General features: G+C 49.9%; 1 long non-coding RNA gene across 1 annotated transcript; it reads left to right on the top strand.

Moving 5' to 3' along the window:
• Positions 1-441: 441 nt before the first annotated feature.
• Positions 442-23,739, top strand: LOC133236820 (uncharacterized). The gene is made up of 3 exons (XR_009733059.1): positions 442-7,931; positions 8,530-8,588; positions 23,690-23,739. It is a non-coding gene; the product is annotated as an uncharacterized LOC133236820 (long non-coding RNA).
• Positions 23,740-24,801: the final 1,062 nt, after the last annotated feature.

The raw sequence follows: 24,801 nt of genomic DNA, 5'->3' as shown, positions 1-24,801 counted from the left end.
AAATAAGGGGAAAAAAAGAAACTGAAGTCAGAGAATTGAAGTTTCTCCTAATTTTAAATGTTCTAAACCTTTGCAAAGATATACAGTTTCTGTCTTGCTAATTTTTGTAGAGCAGACAATTCACAATTAAAGAATGAACTTTTGTCTTTCTGCACTTTGACTATTAAACACTGTCTCTGATAGGATGTATAAGTATTAACATTAAAATTATAATATTAAGGACTGGTTTAAAGAATGATTAAGCAAATGCTGCACTAGAGTTTGCCACAAAGTAAAACCCTGTCCCTATATTTCCAGTGCAGTGAGGAAAAGGTACTTTTGTCTCAGAGGGGTGGGTGTGAGGGGGCGGGTGTGAGGGGGTGGATGTGAGGGGTGGGTGTGAGGGGCGAGTGTGATGGGGTGGGTGTGAGGGCACGGGTGTGAGGGGTTGGGTGTGAGGGGTCAGGCATTAGCCATGGAGCTGTTTGAGGACTTGAAAGTCCACCTTAAGTGCTCTTTGTGGAGTTCTGACATGCCCTGTTCCCTGGCTCTGAAGGAGCTGCCAGCAGAGGGAGTCTAAGGGCTCTGGGAGCACACACCACACACAGCCCTGAGCAGACCTTCCTCCCGGCAGCCGCCTCTCGCTCTGGCCACTGTCTGCTAGGTGGTGGACTTGGTGGTAATGCCAAACGCTGAAGCTGGAGAAGTAAAATTTCTCTTTATTTGAATATTTCTCCCGTAAAAGCACACCTGTTAACAAAGTTTCAGTATTTTTCAAAGTTTGCAAAGACACATCCCTTTCTAATGTCTGTAGAGATGTAAAAATGGGACCCAAATCCAAAGTGAAACAATGACATATTCTGACATAACCCCTCTGCTGTATTATGTTCTTAACTGGCCGTAATGGGAAATAAAAATGTAGGCTTCAACTGCTATATCTTTGTGGAATTGAAACCTAGGAGACTCCCTTCCCCTTCTGAGCAGTCCGCTCACTGATTTTAAACACTCAGTAAGTTCCCAGCCCTGAATATTCACTGGAAAGACTGATGCTAAAGCTGAAGCTCTAATACTTTGGGCACCTGATGCAAAGAACTGATTCATTGGAAAAGACCCCGATGCTGGGAAAGATTGAAGGTGGGAGGAGAAGGGGATGACAGAGGATGAGATGGTTGGATGGCATCACCAACTCGATGGATATGAGTTTGAACAAGCTCTGGGAGATGGTGAAGGACAGGGAGGCCTGGCGTGCTGCAGTCCATGGGGCCGTAAAGAACTGGACACGTCTGAGCAACTGGAGTTCCCAGGCAGGGAGCGAGTTCCCCGCGACGCTTCCTGTGGCCCCTTGTGGTGGTGGCAGACCGCTCCGCGGCTCTGTTCACCTCTGCCTGCCGTTCCCAGACCTTTGTGGTTTCCTCTACAGCTGTGGGTCTTTCTCGTGTGAAACCACAGGTCAGTCCAGAACCACAGAACTGATCCTCACACTTGGAATTCTAGCCACTGTCCTGCAGGGTTTTCGGAGTCACAGCTGGTTCCGTACCTACATCCAGATCATAGATGATGACCATCTGATGCTCAGATAATCACTGTTTCTCCAGTGGCCCAGCCAGCCTTTCTCAGCTGTGCTGCCTATTGGTGGGCGTCCCCTCAGAGGGAGCCCTCTCTGACTGGAGACCCTATAGGAATGAGGGTGCCACAGCCCCAGCGCTAACCCCCATCCTTGTCTCTGCAAAAGGAAAGTGCCCTTCACAGGGTCTCAGACTGAGGTCATCACCAGAAACCCCCGAGGGCTGTGCCCCACCCTCAGAGTTTCAGATTCAGTGTGTCTGTGAGTCTGTGAAGGGTCATTAAGGAAAATGATTATTCTGATGCTTGTTAAATATAATAAGGTTTCATTCAAGAGGGCACTTCTGCTGAGCTGGTACCCAGTTGGATCTCAGCAGAACTCAGCTCCATCCGCACAGCCAGCTCAGCACCCTCTGCCCGCCTCCCCCGCCTCCCCTTTCTCTCTCTCTCTCTCAGCCCTCACTGCACCCAAGTCTTTTCTCAGGCTCTGCCCTGGGGAAAAGTCAACACTAGGACACAGACTACTCAATATCGTTCAGATGCAAAGTAAGTGGAGTGCAAAAGGGACACAAAGATCTGAGAAACACACAGTACTTAAAGAACTGAGGGCGGAGCTGCAACGATGGAGCAGGCAGTCACTCTTCCTTCCAAGGGAGAGAAATGGAGAACGATTGCTCTACATTCTGCAGAAGACTCTCTGTTGCCGATGTTCCCATGGCAAGTTCACACCCCAAATCCTGCTACTTGGGCTCAGACTCACCTCACAGCCTAACTCCCAAGCAGCGACTTCTGATGAGCCGAACCCTCGACCCTGCACCGCCTTCGACAGCAACGCTGCGGCCTCCTTCTGGAAACTTGCCCTGCTCCAGACACAGGCTCTGCGGTCTCTGCGCCTCGTTCTTCCTCACGCTGCTCACTTCCTGAAGTGCGGCTCTTCTGTCGCTTTGTTTGATAAATAAGAGTTGCTCCCTCCACCCCACGTTCCACTTATTTGTGCTACTTATTCTAGAACGTAAGCTAAAAAGCAACCATTTGAAAATAAGTTTCCTTAATTCATTCTATTTTCATTGATGTGGGGATAGAAATATGGTTGGAACACCTAGAATATTTATACTTGACCCCAGACCTGCAGAACTTGTAACATCGCAGGTATGGGGTGATTAACATGCCAGCTGGTGCGGTTTGTCATCTTTGAACCATGTAAATAGTGATCTGTTTGACACCTAGTAAACTTCAAAGAAGATGGTCTATCATGCAATCCTGTGGAAGAGAATATGGTGATGAGTATGTAATCATGAGAATGATGGGAAAAATTGAAACTCCAGAATAAGATTTAGATGCCCAAATAAACATAATATGGTTCTTCTGAGATGTATTTTATATGATAAGTGAATGCACCTTCAATAGTTATTTTTATATGAGAAGATTGGAAACCATATTCTAGCAAAATACTGCCAAGCAGGGTGTCATTTTGGGGCCAGAGGTGCCTACAGTTGATGAGGCACCAAAATACAGGTGTTTTAAAGATTGGAGGGAACAGTCTCAACCTGGAGCTGAAAGAAGAACTTGCCCCTGTGACGTTAGGAGTGTCGACTGAACCCGTAAAGTGTAGACTGAGAGGTTCTTGCTTTATTGGAACACATTTGATTCCAAGGATCTGCTCTAATATTAAATGATTGTTCACGGGAAGCAGAAGCGACCTGTCTTCCCTAGCAATAGCGGATCTGCGTGGGAAGAGGGCTGCTCTCCCCACAGGAACACTGTTGCCCATCAGTTGCTGGGTTGTGCCTGCCTTCTCTCCCCCGACCCACTTCTCTTCACACTCATGTTTGCACCATGAACTGTGCACGTCACTCTTCGTAAACATCGTGATTCTCTCTTTAGCTCATGACTGAGCTCCTCGGCCAAGCGCTTTATGGTCATGCAAGAGTGGGAATGTCACATAAAATGGAATGGGTTGTGAAAACAGGCAGTTCCCATCTCTCCCAAGACTTGGAGGTCTCTGGACAACCTCCCAGGAGGGGAGCGCCAGGGCATATTCCAATTTTATAGCATGAGGCTCAGGATATTGAGTGAAACACAGTTATGCCATGATTGGAAATGAAATGCTTTTCTGAAAGCCTTTAAATGTCCAGCGGCGCTAAGATAAGTTTTACTGCGTTCACGACGATTCTCTTTGCTCCCTTCCCTCCCGTGCGGGCCGGCAGCAGTGTGGAACAGAGGGCTGCGCTCATACACTCAAAGCTATTGTCATTTTTCTTGTCAAAGATGGCATTGTCGGAGGCAGAGTGTATAAAATTTCCTTCCTGCTGAGTAGACCACGTGGAAAAACGCTTATTTTATTTTTTCTTATAGGAATAAAATTGCAGTCTTTCAACAGAACATGTTGATTATGCCATCTGGCACATAATTTCCATGTTTAAATTAAGCTGAGAAATCAATTCAGTGTTGAAAGATATTATCCGTTTAACATTTTTTCACCTCCAAGCAATTTGAGAAAGTAGGGCAAAAATAAGTTGTTTTCATTGCTAAGTATGTGAATGATATAGGTCTTGAATATTTTCTTCTACACAGAGGGAAATTATAATTTATAAGTGGATCACAGTGACCCTTGGGATTTCTTGTCCCACAGTTGAGCCAAAGCTCTACTGTGTTACTGGAGCCCAGCAGGGGGTTCTGGTGACTGGGGGCGGGGGGAGTGGCAGTTCCAAGGATTGGATGTGTAATTATCCAGTTAGTGCACAGACCTGTCCTGGGACTTGTTCATTTTGTTCAGACTTTTCTTAGTTAAGCAGTTTGTGAGTCCAGGTTGTAGTCAATAGTAAAGCTCAATAAACAGAGTATAACACGCAAATTAGGGCTGTTAGTGAAGCTGAGTAACTAACAGGTGGTGGAAACTCAAAACAAACGGGGTGAAGCAGTCACTTTCTGCTGGGGATCCAGGTTCCGGCATCAGACTCTCCTGATGTCATTGCCCAGCACCAGAGAGCTTCCCGCCAAACTCTGAAGCCCCAGGACCTTTGCCCACACCCTGAGTGGTGGGTCGGGCAGCCCAGGCATGCGCCACAAACTGCCAGCAGAAAGCAGGTTTGAAAATGAAGGCCTAGATTCATGTGGTAGATGGGAAGAGGTAACAACTGGTTAGATATCTGCTTTCATTTCTTTGATTTTAAAAAGTCAATTTTAAAATAATAGTTATCATTTTGCTATTTAGATAAAGAGCAATTTTTTTTTAATTAAGAAAGAAAGAATGGGAAATTCGCATTTATAGAGGAGGAAGAGTTACAGAGTTTTAGTGTTCTGGGGTCACCCTGTCCCTAAGGCTCTGGTGGAGGCGCCAGAAGATTTGAGTGTTTTCACACCAAACAGAGCTTGTGGAGCTGCTGCAGCAGGCAGATGGAGTTTTGCAGATGGTTAGATTCTAGTTCTAGTTCAGCAATTCAGTTCACCCCATGAACCGCAGCACGCCAGGCCTCCCTGTCCATCACCAACTCCTGGAGTTCACTCAGACTCATGTCCATTGAGTCAGTGATGCTATCCAACCATCTCATCCTCTGTCATACCCTTCTCCTCCTGCCCTCAATCTTTCCCAGCATCAGGGTCTTTTCAAATGAGTCAGCTCTTCACATCAGGTGGCCAAAGTACCAGAGTTTCAGCTTCAGCATCAGTCCTTCCAAAGAATATTCAGGACTGATCTCCTTTAGGATGGACTGGTTGGATCTCCTTGCAGGCCAAGGGACTCTCAAGAGTCTTCTCCAACACCACATTTCAAAAGCATCAATTCTTTAATGCTCAGCTTTCTTATAGTCCAACTTTCACATCCATACATGACTACTGGAAAAACCATAGCCTTGACTAGATGGACCTTTGTTAACAAAGTAATGTCTCTGCTTTTTAATATGCTGTCTAGGTTGGTCATAACTTTCCTTCCAAGGAATAAGCTTTTTTTAATTTCATGGCCACAATCACCATCTGCAGTGATTTTGGAGCCCAAAAAAATAAAGTCTGACACTGTTTCTATTGTTTCCCAATCTACTTGCTATGAAGTGATGGAACCAGATGCCATGATCTTCGTTTTCTGAATGTTGAGCTCTAAGCCAACTTTTTCACCCTCCTCTTTCACTTTCATCAGATAGAGGCTTTTTAGTTCCTCTTCACTCTCTGCCATAAGGGTGGTGTCATCTGCATACCTGAGGTTATTGATATTTCTCCCAGCAATCTTGATTCCAGCTTGTGCTTCCTTCAGTCCAGCGTTTCTCATGATGTACTCTGCATAGAAGTTAAATAAGCAGGGTGACAATATACAGCATTGGCATACTCCTTTTCCTATTTGGAACCAGTCTGTTGTTCCATGTCCAGTTCTAACTGCTGCTTTCTGACCTGCATACAGGTTTCTCAAGAGGCAGGTCAGGTGGTCTGGTATTCCCATCTCTTTCAGAATTTTCCGCAGTTTCTTGTGATCCACACAGTCAAAGGCTTTGGCATAGTCAAAAAAGCAGAAATAGATGTTTTTTTCTGGAACCGTCTTGCTTTTTTGATGATCCCGCAGATGTTGGCAATTTGATCTCTGGTTCCTCTGCCTTTTCTAAAACTAGCTTAAACATCTGGAAGTTCACGGTTCACATATTCCTGAAGCCTGGCAATAGATTCAGTCCATTTAGAAAGTAGATACTGGAAACGTTGGCACAGGAGCCGTGCACAATAATAGTAACAGTGAAGATCTCAGTGGCACTGCTTCCTGTGCCCGTAACGCCCGCGACTGAGGCTGTGACTGCAGCTGGGCAGGCAGACCCGGGCGCGCCAGGGAGACCTGCAGGGCCACGGGCGCCTGTCCTCGGAAAGCTCTCTCATTTGTTTCTAGATTGAAAATCGTAGGGAATTTCCTGCATTTATAAAAACAAGGGCAGCACGCCTGGGAGTCTGGCCGGGGGCATTCCTGGGTGAGTGTCCACGCACGGCTGAGCCTGAGACACGAAGACCGAGGAGCCCCTTCCCGACTGTGGCTGCCAGTGAGGACTCGGGCCGCTTCCCTTTCTTCCGGACCCAGGCTGTACTTTTCTCCTAGACACTGTCGTGGGGACTGGGCACCATCCTCCTGAGATGGAGCGACAGAGACAGAGACGAGGAGAGACACAGAGACGACAGACAGACTAGGAGAGACATGAAGATGGAGAGACATAAAGACAGAGTCACAGAGCTGGAGAGAGAAACCGAGAGACACAGAGAGAGGCAGAGAGTCAGAGAGACACAGAGATGGAGATACGGAGAGAGAGGAGAGAGGGGCCCAGACAAGAAGCTAGAGGAGACAGGCACGTCGGCAGGGACAGCCGTGGCCCAGCTCTCTGGCTAGAAGACTCCAGCTGAGTCCACGGCCAGAGGGATGTGCACAGTGGCGGCCTGGGAAAGAGCTGCTCTGATCGACGCCTTAGCTTCCGGATGCTTGTCGCAGTGGATCGAGTCCCACCGTGGAAGGAGGGAAGCTGGGATGGACCACAGAAAGCACAGAGCCCCCGCTGCCTGGGGGCCGTGGGGCCGGACTGCCTTCCTTTCCTCGTCCGGCCCCTTGACTCCAGGAGCCACCAGGGGGCTTCTCCAATTTTTCTGTTTGTTCAAGAAATTAATTTAAAAGTAGATTAAGTTGACTATTAAGTTCAGATTCGTCTGGTTCACCTCTGGGCTGTGCTTCACGCCCAGCAACGTCTCCCAGCTTGCTGACTGTTTTGGCAACTCCTGCCAAACCCTCCCAGTTACAAAAAGTCATCGAAATGATTGACCTCATTTTCAAGGCTGGGAAAAGGCATAAGTAAGAAACTCTAATAAAATTCAGACTCTCATACAGCTTGAACTTCCTACCTCTGCAATATGAAATGTACATTTTATACACAATTTCCATGGCCATTTACAGGTGTTAGATCAGAAGCAGGAGTCAGGGCAGACGGGACAATCGAATAAAACAGCCACGCGGTCCAAGCAAAGTGTGTTTCCTTTTTATATTATAGGGCATCTGCAAAGTTTCATGCAAATCAATCTTAATTTACCACGTGTTTTGGCTCTTTCATAAAATATTCTGACTGTGGTATTTCTCCATTTTAGCTGTAAAATTCTCCATAACTGGGGGCACTTATTACATTTTTAATATGTGAAACGATTCAGTTAGTACAAGAATTCAGGAGAAGTACTTATGCCCGGTAGAGAAATCAGCGTCTCACCGGTTCCCGGGAGACTGATAACACCTGTGTGTCTTTCGGGGTGGGGGCGGGAGGCAGTGTTGGAAGGCAATACCCCTCGTAACTACCTGTTTTTTCCTACCACGATCGAGGGTACCTGTGGCCCAGCCCTGCAGATAGACAGGCTGTCACACTGAGTGAGGACTTCACAAATGCTCTCAGGTAAGTTTGGGCTGAACCGAAGAGTTGTGTGGGTCACTGAGCCGGGGCTTGGCTGTCCTGAAATCCACCGGTTCACGATCATTTTGGAGGATGGTGAGGAGAGACCACCACAGTTTAGGGTTTGAAGAGAATCAAGTATGAAGCGGGGAGGTTATTCTCAGACAGGGGTGGATTAGGCCAGTCCAGTAAGCGTCAAGTTAGGCGAACACAGCAGAGCCTGGCACCTGGGGTCACTTAGGGAGGGTCTGAGGGCTTCCCAGTGGCACCAGTGGCAGAGAACCTGCCTCCCAAAGGCAGGAGACATAACAGACGCGGGTGTGATCCCTGGGTCAGGAAGATGCCCTGGAGGAGGGCATGGCAGCCCACTCCAGTATTCTTGCCTGGAGAATCCCACAGACAGAGGAGCCTGGCAGGCTACAGTTCTGGGGTCGTAAAGAGTCAGACACGGCTGAGCGACTGGGGACGCACACGCACAGGGAGAGTCTGAACAGTCCGAGGCTCTTCAGCTGTAGCCAGAGGAACTGGGGGCCAGGGATCCCCTGAAGGCCCCCTCAGGGAGCTCTCTTGAGCATGTGTGTGTGTGCCCTTGTTTTCACAGGAGGACCCGAGCTGCAGACCACCCGCCTATCTCACGCAGGGTCCCGCTCCCAGAGGGAGGTGAGCATCCTGGGCTTTCTGCTCTTGTGCTGACCTGTGACGAGGGCTGGTCAGGGCTGGGGGATCTGGATTTAGCATGCTCAAACTCATTTCTTTTCCACATTCCAAGAGGATTTCTTCCCTGAAAAAGAGGGGACACAGGAAAGCAAGTTCCAGTGTTTTTATTCAAACATAATCCTTAATATCCTTTCTGGGCGCTCCCCAAAAGGACCGTTGTTTTTAAAAGGAAAATATCAGTTAAGACGAACCGTGTCACTCTGGGACCTTTAAAAGCCAGTGGACCTCTGCTGGACCACACTCGATGCAGAGATCACAATCTATCCCTTTCTTGAAAATCTCCAAAGTGTTTTTGAAATGGTTAGTAATAATAAACGAGACAAGGGAAGCCAGGTGGCTGGCCGGGAGGTGCCCGCAGCGGCTCCTCTGTGAGGCAGGTGTCTGAGCCGTGTGTTCTGAGCCGCGGCATCTTGTCCCTTTGGGAACTCGTGTTTCTGTTTTCTCTCTGGCGGCCGGGACACCTGGGTTAGCTTCATGCCGCCGCGTGGGCTCTCGGAGGAGGTGGCGCTGGCCAGCCAGCTGCTGTCTCACCTGTGGGAGCAAGGAGCAAATGCCTCTGGGGACTTGGAAGCACGGAATCGTTTGGAACGCACCCCACATTTGTGGTGAATCAGTGTTACTTCTGTTTATAAACTACCCGATTTTTAAAAAAGTGAACAATAAAACCTCGGCTCTTCTTGAGGGTAGAAACAGTGACAAGTGGAAAGGCTCGCTCAGCCCCATCCTGACCCTGACCCTGACCCTGGCCCTGACCCTGACCCTGGCCCTGACCCTGACCCTTACCCTGACCCCTGACCCTGACCCTGGCCCTGGCCCTGACCCTGACCCTGGCCCTGGCCCTGACCCTGACCCTGACCCTGGCCCTGGCCCTGACCCTGACCCTGACCCTGGCCCTGGCCCTGACCCTGGCCCTGGCCCTGGCCCTGACCCTGACCCTGACCCTGGCCCTGGCCCTGGCCCTGACCCTGACCCTGGCCCTGGCCCTGACCCTGGCCCTGGCCCTGACCCTGACCCTTACCCTGACCCCTGACCCTGACCCTGGCCCTGGCCCTGACCCTGACCCTGGCCCTGGCCCTGACCCTGACCCTGACCCTGGCCCTGGCCCTGACACTGGCCCTGGCCCTGGCCCTGACCCTGACCCTGACCCTGGCCCTGGCCCTGACCCTGGCCCTGGCCCTGACCCTGGCCCTGACCCTGGCCCTGGCCCTGGCCCTGGCCCTGACCCTGACCCTGGCCCTGGCCCTGACCCTGGCCCTGGCCCTGACCCTGACCCTGGCCCTGGCCCTGACCCTGACCCTGACCCTGGCCCTGGCCCTGACCCTGACCCTGACCCTGGCCCTGGCCCTGACCCTGACCCTGACCCTGACCCTGGCCCTGACCCTGGCCCTGACCCTGGCCACCACTCCTATGCTGTTGGCTGTGGTCACCTTGAGAAGAGGCAGGGCTGGGCCCCGTGTTGTTCGTGGACACTGGGAGCTCCTGGCTCGCTGTCCAGCAGGACTGCCCTGGGCAGGGCAGTACCTGTCCCGTGGATGCCTCTGGGGACCCCAGGAGGAAGCTCTTGGCAACCTTGATCTCCAGATGAAGAGGGGGAGCCTGCTCAAGGGGTGCCAGGCAGGACCTCGGGCGGCAGCTGGACCTTGGGCGGCGGAGGAAGCCACGCAAATCCCCGTCTACTCTGCATGCCGGGACAGCACTGCGGTTTCACAGCTGAGCCTGCAGAGCATGGGCTGACCCTGTGTTGCCAGCGGGAGCTGTCTGGGCCAGGGCTCCTGTCCGGGGGGCTGTCGTGTCGCTCAGGGCTCCTGGTCACCATGCAGGCCTCAGCACTCCCGTCCTGATCCTAACTGCTTTCATCATTCCTTAGTGAACACGCACCACTGAAAATGCCAGGAGTTAGATCTCTCACCAGGAAAAGCAGCAGAAGTGAGGAGAAAAAAATAAGGTGTGGAAAGCGCCCGAGAGAGGCGGCCGCTGACTGCCGCTGGGCCTGCTCCCGGCCCTGGGCTCCAGCTCTGGGGGCCCGGCCCTGGAGTTACAGGGCGGGGGGCGGTGGGGGGGGGGGTTGGCAACATCTGCTGATGTCAGGGAGCTTTCTCTAATGTTCATCTAATTCAAAAGGTGGGCAAAGCGGGGTGTGAGTGCTAACGAGTGTCCCATGCTCTATGATCCTGGTGCGGCTGCGAGGCTCAGAGGCCACCCGATGGTTTCGGTGTCAGACACCCCGGCCTCCCCGAAGGCCCTCGGCGCTTCTACCTGAAGCAGGTGAGCTTGGGCAGCCCCCTTCTATCTGCTCACTTGAGAACACTCCCTGCTGTCTGCTGAGTTCTGGGCTCTCTTCCGGTGCTGGAGACGCAGCAGGAACAAAACAGAACTCCCTGCGGGCACAGGGCTTACACTCCAGCAGGGAACACGGACGACAAAACACGTGAGGAGTGTGGAGACGTCAGACGCGATAGGGACCGTGAGGAAGCAAGTGCTGAGGACCTCAAGCCAAACACGGTGAGCAGAGACGAAAACGTTGCTATGTGGCAAAGGGTCAGTCCAGCAAGAGGATGTGATGTCTGTAAAGGTTTGTGCACCCAACGCGGGACTCCCAGACGGGCAAAGCAGGTGTTGACAGACGGGAGGAGAGGCGCGGCGGGGTGCGGACCAGGGCGCAGGCGTCCAGCCGCAAGACGGGTGAGGTCTGGGCGCCTTGTGTTCAGAGGGTGACCGCCCTGTGATGCATACGTGACGTCTGCTGAGAGAACAGGACCTGAATCTTCTCACCAAAGAAGACAAGGAGGAGGGCTGGGGCCGGGGGGCTGGGCAGGGGCTCACATAAAGTGAGGACGTTGAGGGAAGACGCGGAGACCTGGACGTGGGCGCCAGGCTGGAGCTATCTGTGTGGAAGGGCCAGCAGGGGCACAGGTGCCCAGGCAGGAGTGCCTGAGTGGGTTTGGGGTGAGCAGGAGGCAGAGTGGCCGGTCTAGAGTCCTACCCTAAGAGCTGTGTGCAGGGCCATTTGCTCTTGGCTTGCAGCTGTCCTCAGGATGCTAGGTCTGAAGGCTATGGGTATGCTTCAACTGAATCTAATAAATATTGCAAATCACAACATCTATTTTAATTTCTTCAAGTACTTAAGAGAGAAAATATTAACTTTACTATTTCAACAGCTGGCATCTTCCATAAGTGGTTTGTGGGCTGTCAGAAACAACTCCCATTAATAAAACATTATTTGGTTATAATATAAATTAAGGAAATCACTTTAAAAATATAACACAAAGTTTTTGAGTTTGGAGTGAACGTTGGCCTCCTCAGTGTTGTTGTTTGGGAAGCTGGACACGTATTCTGCTGAGCGGCCATTCCTTGAAATGAGTACTTTACATCTCTTTTTTGGGGCTGTTTTCAAGTATTGGAAAATTAAAATAAACCCCATCTGTGGCCATTGCTTGGGATGTGGATTTGGGTTTTAGAAACTTGCACGTCATTCTCAGTGATCCCAGTGATTCTGAAGGGTCACCTGTGAGGGTATGACAGCAAAGTGAGGACATGGGCCGCTTCAGCACCAGACAAGGCCCAGCTCGGTGCGTCTCTGATTCCTCAAGAGCCGGGTGCTGGTGATGAAGCAGAGAGGCAGTCATTGTGAAAGGGCTGTGAAAGCACGTCCTCGGGAGCGGCTGTGGATACACAGAGGTTAACATATTCACCGTGCTTTTTGTGGGCAACAAAGGTCATTTTCTAACTTGAAATTGCCCTTGATATTTTGACATGGGCTTGACTTCAGTAAAGGTATTTCACATCAAGCTAAAACAACCTGATGGAAAGAACGCGTGGATAATTTGGGGAATAAAAAGAAAGCGAGTCCTGGGTGCCAGCACTGAGGTGAGAGTGGGGTAGAGTGCAGCGGGCCTCCTCTTTTCCTGTGTCCCCCTCCCTCCTGGCTGGAAGCAATGCCCCTCCTCCAGCTGTTTCCTGGTCTCTCAGCGAATCTTCTAGCACTACAGGCCCTGGCTTTGTCCCTCTACTCCTGAGGGCAGCACGGAGACTTAAACTCGAGGTACCCGGGACGAGCACAGACCCGAAGGCCCTCCCGCAGGCTCCAGGGCCTGCCTCCGCCTGGGGACCAGGGCCCGGCTCTCGGCCAGGCGGGCAGGCGTCCGGTACCCGGCACTTCCGCCACACCGCCTGCTCCCTCAAGGACTGGTTTCTGTGGATATCCAGTCCTCCAGGCTTTATATTAGACTGCCAGAACAACTAGTTCTAAAAGATGGTCTTGTAACACTTTTGGCTTCCTTTATTCAATGAACACTTTTTGGATGATATGATGCCAATAATTTCATGACAAAGGGGAAAAACCGGCTTCCAGGCGCTGCCATCAGCTGAGTGTTCTGTAACAAGGGAAAGCAGTTATTTTTAAAGAAAAAATGCTAGAATATGGCAAGGGAAATAAGCGCAAGGAGAAGTTACGAGCCACTAAGGTCTAATAATTTCAAAAGTAATATGTCCTTCCTAGGACTTATTTAATGGCAGCGTCAAAGCCAGACGCCTCTTTCCTTGCTTCTCCTGATGCACCAAATTAGAAAGCGTCTAGGCGAGTGTTTAGTGGGAAAGGATTGTACTCGTAAGTCAATTTTTCACCTCACACCAGAACTCTAGCAGTGTTCAAGTGTGTCACCAGCTTACGAAGCTTCGCAGATGGAGAACGTGCTTCTATGTGGGAGGGGATTTAACCCTGGGAAGTGGGTCAATTCCCATAATTCTACCCTTGCGTTTGAAGTTCTGGCCGATGGGCATTAAATGCTGCCATTAATTAGAATTCATTTGACAAGATGTTGGACAGTCAAGCTAAGTTCTTGATTTAAAATTGTGATTTGTGAAGAGCGACCTAGTGAAGCATTTGCCTCCATGTCAGCACCCAGTACCCACATGAGGGGAGGAGGGTGGTACAGCCTCAGGCTTGCCCAACGGGAAGTGCTTGGCAGCTTTAACATGGGTCGCTGGCCTTTTGCTTTCATTAATTAATTCCTATCTAAATAGTATTTGGACTGTTCTTATGACTCCCTCATTTAATCTTTAGTGAACTCCTTTATATCTTGAACACTTGTTTCAGCATTTTTCCTCCTTCTTCATCTGAAGCCTGGCTCTTCCTCTGTGCCTCCCCTGCAGACCCTTCCATGAAGGGGCTGGCCCTTCTCTGCAGGCGCTTTCTTTCTCTAGACCCCGCCTGCTTGCATTTCAGAGAACTGTCCTGGATCTCTCCTTCCATGTGTGCCTCACTCACCCTGTCTCCAGCGTCCAGCCAGCACCGTGGACACTCTTGACAGCTAGGCCGCTTGTCTTCCTCCCTGACCTCTTGCTTCTGGACTCAACTGGGTCCCCTGCCCGGCAAAGCTGATCTACCGACTTGGGGCTGTGCTGAAGGAAAGCCCAGTTTCCTGAAGGCTCCCAGCAAGGAGAACAGGCAGCTCAGGCTCTGAAGACCAGAACGTGGTGGTGGTTGTCAGGGAAGGCATTCTATGGGAGGAGGAGGCAGAGGGTTTCGGGAAGCACGATCAGCTTGTGGACACCCTCCTGATTAGTGGGTGGTGGGGTGACAGGGTGGTGTTTTGGGAGGCCACATCCTCAACCTTCTGGTCCTAACCTGTCAGGGGTCCGCGTGCTTGTTTCCATCAGGGCGAGTCTGGTTTCCTTAAAACCACTTAGGAATGCATGTCAGACATTGTCTCCTGTGCCCTTCAGGGGTAGCCAAGGTCCCGGACTCTGCTCTGTTGTTTAACTTGTCCTCTGTTCCCTCGCACACCAGGCATTCACGTTTTCTTCGTTATTAACTCCTAAGTCGGGCATCTGGGGCTTCAGGGAGGCCTGGAGTAAGGCCCTTGAGTTCAAGAGACAGGGGCTCTTGGGTGGGGGCTGTTAAACCCAAGAGGGTCCTCAAGGGTCCTGTTCCATGTCTGCTGCCAAGACTCAGCCCCACCCGGGCGTCTTCCTGCTTCTCAGCCTGCTAAGCCCCAGCTTGCATCTGCACACCACTCCATGGAACAGACTCACAGTGTCTTACCCATGTCCCCCGGGGCCCCCCAAGTGTGGCTTCTCCCCAGCACCTCCCACCAGCCCTCATGAACAGGGAAGGAAGCCATTTGAGTGCAAGAGTCCTCCGTCTAGACCTTGGAGGTGATGTGTGAGAAGGCATCTAGCTGTCCACTCCAGACTGTGCACTTCGTGGAATGCACCCCTGGACAAATCAGGCTGCTTGCAAAAAGCTGGCGTGCGTAGGTTCCACGTGGGTGAGACTCGCCTATGGACACGGTGGGGGCTGCTTGTACTCTCGCCTCAGCCAGGACCCACCTCGTCGTGCACGTTAGCTGTACAGACGACCAAAGACAGAGCCAAATTCTTCTTGAATTTGGGAGCCTGGATTTGCTCGTGTGGAGGGTGACTACTACCGGAGAACTTAGAATTCCGTCCATAGACAATAGGAGGGTGATTACAGGAGTTGTGTCAACTGTAGATGAGCTACGAGGTTTTGGTCCCGTGTCCAAAGGGCCTGCTTGGCTGGGTGAGTGGCAGGGACGTTCCCACGCACCCAAAGCCTCAGTTTGGTTGATGTGAATGTTATTCAGATTCTGTGCAGTTAGTACAGATCTCTTCCTTCTCATGGCGACTCAGTTTCTAAAGATTGTTCTCAGCTCATGAAAGTCAAACTACATCCTGTATACAATTAAGTTTTGCCTTTCAATGCATTTTATCATATGATGAATCTTTGAAAATGTATGCTTCACATGTGAACAAGAGGGCAATGATCATTCAGGACATTTAATGCTGAATCTGTACCTCCAGCCCCACTGCAGAGCTTCCGTTCCACACTTTGCTGATTGTCCTAAACTTTATAAAATAAGCCTGTATTACTTTTAGAGATGCGGAATAATTCTATATAAAACACATTTTTATATAATTTGGAGTGGGTAGCCGTTCCCTCCTCCAGGGGATCTTCCCCACCCAGGGATGGAACCCAGGTCTCCAGTACTGCAGGCGGATTCTTTACCAGCTGAGCCTCAAGAGCAGCCCAAGAATACTGGAGTGGGTAGCCTATCCCTTCTCCAGGGGATCTTCCTGACTCCGAAATTAAACCGGGGTCACCTGCATCGCAGGCAGATTCTTTACCAGTTGATCTACCAGGGAAGCCCCTATTTTATACATATTATATATATATATATATATATGTATACACACACATATACATAATACACATATTTGCTCTGGTGATCCTTCCTGAATTCTATACCATCTGCTGGAAATTCAGCTGCGATGTTTTTGGTTGTTGCTGGTTTTTAGGCATCAGTGAGGAGCTCGCAGGACCTTAGCTCCCACCGGGGATTGAACCTGCGCCCTTGGCAGTGAGCGTGCAGCGTCCTAGCCTCTGCACCGCCAGGAAAGCCCCTCAGACACCGTGTTTCCCAAGCACCTAAGACCATCCGGTCTCAGATCAAACTCCTTCTTCCTTGCATCTGGGATGAGCCCCTCCATGGAGGCAGCAATCTGAACCACCTTCATCACCATCCTCATCCACCTAACAAGGAGGCTTGGCCTGAAATTTTCAGAACTTCTCCTCCCACTTGGTCTCTCTTTACTGTCCCTCCGACCCACCTCCATAACGTCATAGGGTGATCATTCTGAAACACAGACTAGCCAGACACCTCTGCCACTTGGACAAAAGTTATACTCCTCAGCATGTCCAGGGACCCCATTGCCTGGCTCAGGCCAACCTAAGGTCATCCCCCATCTACTCCCAGAGGTCCTGCTCCAGCCTGCCAGACCGCGGCAGTCCCCCTCACCTGCCTGGCTAACTCAACCACGCTGCATGTCCACCCACCACCGGCCACCCACATGTCTTTCCAGACTGAACGTAATCTCCTACTCTGAGTGGTTCAATCCACCCATTTTCCACCGCAAATGCTCTATGGTGTTTATCGCCTGTACTGCGATGAACTTGGAGCCTTTGTCAATTCCCTCTGTGTTTCCAGGCCTGTTTGCATAGCTAGCAGAGATCGTTCGAATCAGGGGCCTATTTTGGACTGCAGAGCTGGGATCTTCCTATTTATTTCAGGACATCCCAGCACCTGTGCTGAGGAGCAGACTGGCAGGGACTAGATCTCTCAGCCTCATAGTTAAGCCTTGACTGTACAGGAACAGGCTTTAAGTAAGCAGAGCAAACAGCGCACTAAGAAACTGGCCACCTTGGGGCTTTCCCGAGAGCCATTCTGGGTGCTCAAGAAGAACAAACGCCTCCAGACTCGGGCTTGGATTAAAGGAGTTGGTTCGTCAACTGGTGCTTTGCTGTGTAGACGCAGCTGGTGTTAGGCCTTTGCATGAGATTGTATTTGACTTATTCTGACATCTAAATCTGCTTTTTGACAGGGAAACCTAAAAGAAAAAAATCTGCCTTGAATTTTGGAATGAAAACCACTGCACAGATTCCTTGTGAGACAGGGCTGCATTCAACTCGTGTCTTCCACAGGAATCAGAACTGTGTCTTTAAAGGAAGAAGGAGTTCTGGGGGACAGTGGAGCCAAGTTTCTGTCACGCTCTGTTACGCAGTGGGAATGGGGACAGAGAAGAAAGGAGTGTGTCAGAGCACAGGGGCGACCCACCACGACCCTCTTCCTGTGGCCTAATTATAGCTGCTTTGTGGAGGGCCAGTCATATAACAGATAAGTTGAGAGATTCTTAAACTAGAATGCTCTGCGTGGAGAACGAGGCCTGCAGCAAACAGGCAATCCCACCCGGAGACTAGCTTCACTCTGCTGCGGCGCCCGCATCCCAAGAAGCCTATTGTACGAAGCATTACAGTCTGGCAACGTTGTAAAGGATGGTGGTTGTATTGTCTATTTTAGAATCATCTTTCTCTTTTTTGCCATCACCAAGCAGCTGCCCCAGCATTTGCAAAGCAGCTGTTTCATGGCTAAATGGACCCCAGCTCCAGCAGCCACCAGCTCACTAGTGATACATCCCGAACATCTCCATGATAAGTGATAAAGTCCTCATGTTTAGGTATGTTCTAACATGAATCACACCCAGAGAATCTGGGGAAGAGAAATGGGAAAAAGAATACAAGTGTCCAAGCTTTTTGTTTGTTTGTCTCAATGTCACATGTAAGGTTACTGTCGGAAGGAAGGAAGGAGTTCTGGGCAAAAGCCTTCATTCAAAAATGTCAATATCATTTAACAGCAAAAGCAGTATAATTACTCTATTCAATAAACAGCTAACAATACACAGACATTTTCAGCTAAAAGAGGACTTGCCAGAGTGTACCTTTTAGCAATTTAGTAGTTAATTAGTAAAAAAAAAAATTTTAACAACATCTGGTGAACAGTCTCTAATTTCTGAAGTTTTGGAATGAAAATCCACTGCACAAATTCATTGCTATGAACGATCTTCCAGTTGTTTACCTTTATGCCAATCTCATTCCCTACCAGGAAAACATATTTCAAATGTGTTTCTGTATTAAAAACCGAAGCATAACAAAAAGAAATTTCAGATTTCTGGGCATGACATTAATGCCATGCAGTTCACCAGCTGCCACACATGGGTTAAGACGCCGTTATGGCCTTGGCCATAAAGTCGGCTGTGTTGGACAGAAAAAGGACGAACGGCTATCCCTCCGCTTCCATTCGACGCCTCCTCTACACCAGCCGAGCCCAGGAGCTGGAGGCGGGAGATGGGGCTGGGCGCTCGCCTCACGGTCCTCTCCGTGTCCTCTCCTCCGTGAGAGCGGGGTCGGCCTCAACGACCTTAGGGACAAGTGTGGGCACGTCTGCACCCGCGGAGGCGCCGGCCTTGCCAGGCCGCGGGTGTTGCCGCCGTAACCTCCAGGCCGGCAGTGGGCAGCGCCGACAGCCTGAAGTACTTAGGCTGTTCTGCAGTTTAATGACTTGCCAAGGCCTGTCTCTTTTAAAATTTTTAAGAAGGTTTTACGGCTGAGTTAATTTACATGCCTGGTTTACCCAGACAATATCGGGCTACATTTTGCTTTGAAACGCATGACATTAGTCACTGACATGTATCAGGGTCAAAACTCGATCTTGGTAGAGTGACGCCTTGAATTGATTACAGCTCTTTCTTCTAAGAAACACACAGTGTGTACACATTCACAGCCTGCGTCCCCAGAGCAGCCACTTGAATTTTCCAGGATAAAGTATAGCTTCAGTGTATCAGTGAGAAAATAAAGATGAAGGAGCCAATTTAACCAGAAAGGCGGTGCTCACTGGGAGGTGCTCTTTCATGGTCAGAAGGTCGGGCTCTAAGTCTAAGGACAGGCTGAGGACAGGCTGACCGCCCATCGGCTTTGAGGACTGAACGGGACACCCGTTCTTCCAGGGACCTGGCTTCCCCATCTCAAGTGGAGGTAAAGTTCAGTTCATTTTTGTAGCTTCTGTAGAACTGTAGACTCAGAGTTGCAATGGGTACTAGGTATAGGATTTCTATAAAAACCTTTTGGAAAAAGCCCAGTTTAGACCCTGTCCAGGGAAAGGCCTCCTAAGAAAGCAGACCCGGGCATGTATGTCTGGGGGTGCAATCTGCCTGCCCTGGGAGATGAGACCCACCCCGGGGAAGGTGGGTGTCACTGCGAGGCTCTGAGTGGGTTCTGCAAAGTGGATTTGGGGAGGAATTGTCACAGGTCTTGTAGGGAAAGAGGCGGTGGGACCTGAGGTCATTCTCAGGGAAGGAAACCCAGGGAAAGGACGAAGCTGCCCAATAGGAACCTCATTACCCTCCCTTCTGGCTGTGTGCGACTGGGATCCTCATCCACGCACCCGACGTTCTGTGTGGACAGCCCAGTGTCACCTGCATGGGTCTGGCTGGACTGCAGTGCAGCTGGGGAGAGGGGCTGGCCCGTGGGTTTCAGGAAGGTTGCGCCAGGGGCTTCCTTCCATCCAGGTGACAAGTGAGTCGGGGAGGACCGTCTGACAGAACCCGGCAGGTCACCTGCGCGGTGCGTCCCGTCGCTGCGGCGGTGTGCCTCGCTGTACTAGTTAGATCTCTCTGGTCACTTGATCTGTCCTGGGCTGAGACATGTGAAATAAAGGTTTCTGAGAATAATGGACTTCTGTATATTTCTTCTTATAGTAATTATTAATTTGATTTATGAATGTAGGTACTATATTATTTGGTTTATAGAATTTAATGCATTTACCTTCTTTGTTTGACTTAATTCTTTTGCTCTAAAATCAGTTTTAAATAATATTAAAAACAAAGCTTTTGGTTTGTATTTGCCTAATATCTTTCACCATCATTTACTTTAATGGTTATATTGCTGCTTGCTCAGTTTGTCGTATCCAGCTCTTTTGCAACCCATGGACTGTAGCTGCCAGGCTCCTCTGTCCATGGGGATTCTCCAGGCAGGAATACTAGAGTGGGTCACCATGCCCTCCTCCCGGGGGTCTTTTTGACCCAGGGATTGAACCTGTGTCTCCTGCTTGGCAGGTGGATTCTTTACCGCTGTGCTATGTGGGAAATGCTATGGTTAGATTACATATAACATAATGTTGGGTTTTGCTTTGTGGTACAACTTCTAAGTCTGCTTCTATTATTAAGTATGTTTTGCCATTTGTACTTGTTAATCTGATTCTTATACCAGTTGCTACGTGCCATGATTATTAACATTATACCTTTTCAGTTCAGTTCAGTTCATTTGCTTAGTCGTGTCCAACTCTTCGCAACCCCATGAATCACAGCACGCCAGGGCCTCCCTGCCCATCACCAACTCCCGGAGTTCACTCAAACTCATGTCCATCGAGTCAGTGATGCCATCCAGCCATCTCATCCTCTGTCGTCCCCTTCTCTTCCTGCCCCCAATCCCTCCCAGCATCAGGGTCTTTTCCAATGAGTCAACTCTTCGCATGAGGTGGCCAAAGTATTGGAGTTTCAGCTTCAGCATCAGCATCCTTCCAAATGAACACCCAGGACTGATCTCCTTTAGGATGGACTGGTTGGATCTCCTTGCAGGCCAAGGGACTCTCAAGAGTCTTCTCCAACACCACAGTTCAAAAGCATCAATTCTTCGGCACTCAGCTTTCTTCACAATCCAACTCTCACATCCATGCATGACCACTGGAAAAATGATAGCCTTGACTAGATGAACCTTTGTTGGCAAAGTAATATCTCTGCTTTTCAATATACTATCTAGGTTGGTAATAACTTTCCTTCCAAGGAGTAAGCATCTTTTAATTTCATGGCTTCAGTCACCATCTACAGTGATTTTGGACCCCCCCAAAATAAAACTTGACACTGTTTCCACTGTTTCCCCATCTATTTCCCATGAAGTGATGGGACTAGATGCCATGATCTTCGTTTTCTGAATGTTGAGCTTTAAGCCAAATTTTTCACTCTCCTCTTTCGCTTTCATCAAGAGGCTTTTTAGTTCCTCTTCACTTTCTGCCATAAAGGTGGTGTCATCTGCATATCCGAGGTTATTGATATTTCTCCCGGCAATCTTGATTCTAGCTTGTGCTTCTTCCAGTCCAGCGTTTCTCATGATGTACTCTGCATGTAAGTTAAATAAGCAGGGTGACAATATACCTTTTATCTTCATTTAAATGTTTCATAATATGGTTTTATTTTATTTCCTTTTTCACTATTTCTTCTGATAACTTGGATGGGTTAAATTTTTGTTCTAATGATCAACTTTATAAGTTTTCATTTCTTTAGACAATATCCTTTGACTTCCTTCTATTAACATTATTATGATTAATATATTTTCCCTTCTCACCTTTTTATTCCCCCATCACGCAATTTTATTTTATTCTTATGTTATCTTATATCTTTAAATATACCTTTATTACCTGATTCATCAGCTCCAAGTGGCATCACAGTCTGTCCAGAGTAAAAGATGAGGATGAAACTAGCAAATTTATGCTTTATTTGTACTTTCTTCTTTTTTTCTTCTCACACTGTTTGTGGCATTACTTCCACGGACAAGATTCATGAATTCACTGTTTTCGACCCGCATGTAAACTCCCGCTCCTGCAGTTTGCTGGGCTCGGTGCTCACTGCCGGCTTTCGGCCCGAGTCCAGCCTTCAGTGGTGTCCTTAGTCCAGGGTCACGGGAGCCGAGTCCCTTCATGTTCTGTGCTTTTGCTGCTGACTCCTATGTGAGAATTCAGTTGACGTGTCAGTCTCGGGCCTTCTCCTGTGTCACTAAGCCATCACGGGCACTGTCACCTGTCTCCTGAGCCACTTTTGACTTTGGGAGAAGTTGAGGCCGGCCTGGCAGTTTCTTCACAGAGAGATTCATCTAACGTGTGCTTCTTGTCCATGTACTTTGGATACTCAAAGAGTTCTTTCCCAAATTCCAGCTACTTTACTACGGTTGTTTCTTAATGTTGATCATTCTCTGTGAGCTTTTTTGGGGGACTTCTCAGTTGTTAAACTCAAAGCTAATTGTACTACTTCTAAGCGCTCCTGAAATATATATATATTTTAAAATTATAAAATAAACACAAAAGTATAGAGAATAATAGGAAGAAATTCTCCGTAACTATCCCACACTACCAAATCTTAAGCTTTACACCTTTTTTAAACCAAGATTTGTACGAAAAGTGTGAAAAGATTCCTCTATCATGGATCTGTTGCTACAGTTAAGTCGGTTTGTTAAAGTGAGTCTGAACTTGTTAGCCTTGAAATCACTGGCTTCATTTTTTGAGATTGTATAAAATGGTAGCATTCCTCAGAATCTTTGATAGGTGTTGATAACTTAAGATATTTGTGACTTTATATCCTTGATGTTGGCTTTGTGATGATCATATGGTCACCATGTGAAGGGACTCTCTGGTTGCAAGACAATCACAGAAAGGGCAGACTGCAATCATCAGAGAAGCCTTCATGCCAGTATCTAGACGTCACCTCAGATACAGGATGTGTTTAAAGCACGGTCCTTGCCTTCAAGAAGCAAGTAAGTGGAGCATACATCCGTGAGCAGGCAATGGTGCAGACCAGCCTGCGGTGAGGCCGTGACGGAAGCAAAGGGCAGATGCTCATGACAGAGGCGTGGTGCCTCCACGTGTGGGAGCGACGAAACATTCCCCTCCTCCCCGACGCAAGCTGCCCCACTGCGATGCCTGGAAACTGGGCCAGCCTACCTCCCACAGCACAGGGAAGCTCAGGTTGCCAGTGGAATTAAGGCTGCTAACTGGCTGACCTTGAGGTAGGGGGACGATCTTGGCTTATCTAGGGGGACCCAGGGTCACCAGAAGTGTCCTTAGAAGTGGACTCGGTGGCAGGAAAAGTGAGTCAGGGGAGATGTGACCACAGAAGGTCAGAGAGATGGGACACGGCCAGCTCTGAAGATGAGGAAGCATCCTGAGCCCCGGATTCAGGGCCTCCGAGAGCTTGAAAGAAGAGAAGACGGAGTGTCTCACAGAAGCCCAGTAGGGCCGCAGCCCCGTCAAACGTGTGATGTTAGCCCGAGGAGCCTGAGTCGACTCCGTCCCTACCGATGGTGAGAGAACTGCCCTGAGACGAGCCCCAGCGGCGGTCCTCAGTTACCAAAGCAGCGAGGAGACTGGAGCATCACGTCTGGGAGGGAGAGAGGAGGACTTCTCAGGAGAGGGTCTGGGCTGGGGGCTTCCTGCTGGTAACACAGGCGGCCATGGGCTGGAGCTGGATCTGGAAGGACCTCAAGTACTGGGCCTGGTCAAGAGTCGGTGACGAGTTTGTGCAGCCGTGAAACTCTTGGTTTTGTCTTTTACAAGAAGTGGTGCTTCCAAGTGGAGCAGAGCCTGGGGTCCTTGGGAAGGGCAGAGGAGTGTTTTGGTTTTGATGGCCTCTGCAGAGGCTCTCTGCTCTGTTGGAATTCCCAGGATGGAGACTCTGCACCCCAGCTTGTAGGGCAGGGGTGTGGGGCAGGGGGCTGCCCATGCTGCTTGCCTGGGAGGCCCCCGATCACCAGCTGGCTGGTCCGTTTTGGCTCCTTTATCACGTGTCCACATGAGGGCGGCTCACTCCAAAGCTGACTCCTTGTTGTTCTGCTGACAGTTGCTGCCTTGGGTTGCCTCTGTCTCTAGGTCCTGTTGTTGGTCTAAAAAACCAACTGCACAATTAGCCCAGCCGGTGGGCCCCAACTTCTGCTACCCAATGTAAGTTGGGAAACCTCTGGGTAAGTACAGTGATTTAACTGTGAAGACCTGTGCGGAATACCCGCCACACAGCCTAGCACGTCACTGGCTTATTTATGAAGTCCTTTTGCTGGCGTTCCACCCAGCTGATTGCATTTTTCCTGAGGTCTCTGTGGCACCAGAGCATGGAGAACAGGGCATTATTATACTGCTGATTATATACCAGGCCTTGAAACTTGACAGAATTTACCTACTCTGTTTTGTACTTGCCCGAGACAGGCGGCCCCTTTGGCCCCTTGCCTTGACTAGAAAGCCAGTCCTCCCACCTCCGAATTTTCCAGCGTCTCATCCATATCTGGCCGATACAATGAGATTTATTTGCAATTTTGCACTTGGAGCTGCCACTGAGATAAGACCTTGGGGAAGCTGGGGCGGTGAGTGTAAATTGCACTTGGGACAAATGCACACTTGGGGGCCAGTAGGGGCTGTGCTCTAGGGTGGGAGAGCATCCTTCCAACAGTCACATTCACCTGGGATCCTAGACCCGCCTGGGATCTCAGTCGCATCCACCTGGAAACAGGGTCTTTGCAGGTGTTCATAGTTAGGATGTGGTCGTACCTGAGCAGGAGGAGGCCCGGTGGCCAGCTCCAGAATCGCGGGAGGAGGAACGCACTGCTGCCGTCTGAGGTCGTCCGCTGAGTGCTTGTTCTTGCCTCCGTTGGTTTCCTCAAGTCCGCGTCTGCATGAAGAGTCAGGAAGCAGCGAGAGAAAGGGGAGCTCACCACGCTTTTTCCGGCCTGGGTGGCATGTGCCCCCTAAGAGCCCGTGACAGGCGACATGAAGTGTGAGGGGTGAGACAGTCCAGATGGTCACTGGGGCCGCATACAGTCCGGCTGGCTGCAGTCCAGGCAGCCGGGCAAGGAGCCACAGGCCAGCCTTCCGGCCCGCCCGCCCCGGGAGCTCCCGAGATGCTGAGAAACCGGCGTCTTCTCTGGTCATCGAAGACAAACAAGTTCCTTGTGGCATTTAAGCCTCTAATTTTCCTTTTATTGCTTTCTGAT

This window comes from Bos javanicus, chromosome 23, assembly GCF_032452875.1.
Source record: "Bos javanicus breed banteng chromosome 23, ARS-OSU_banteng_1.0, whole genome shotgun sequence".
Taxonomy (NCBI): Eukaryota; Metazoa; Chordata; class Mammalia; order Artiodactyla; family Bovidae; genus Bos; species Bos javanicus.
The sequence above is the reverse complement of the archived record's forward strand: the minus strand, read 5'-3'. Positions and strand labels throughout refer to the sequence as shown.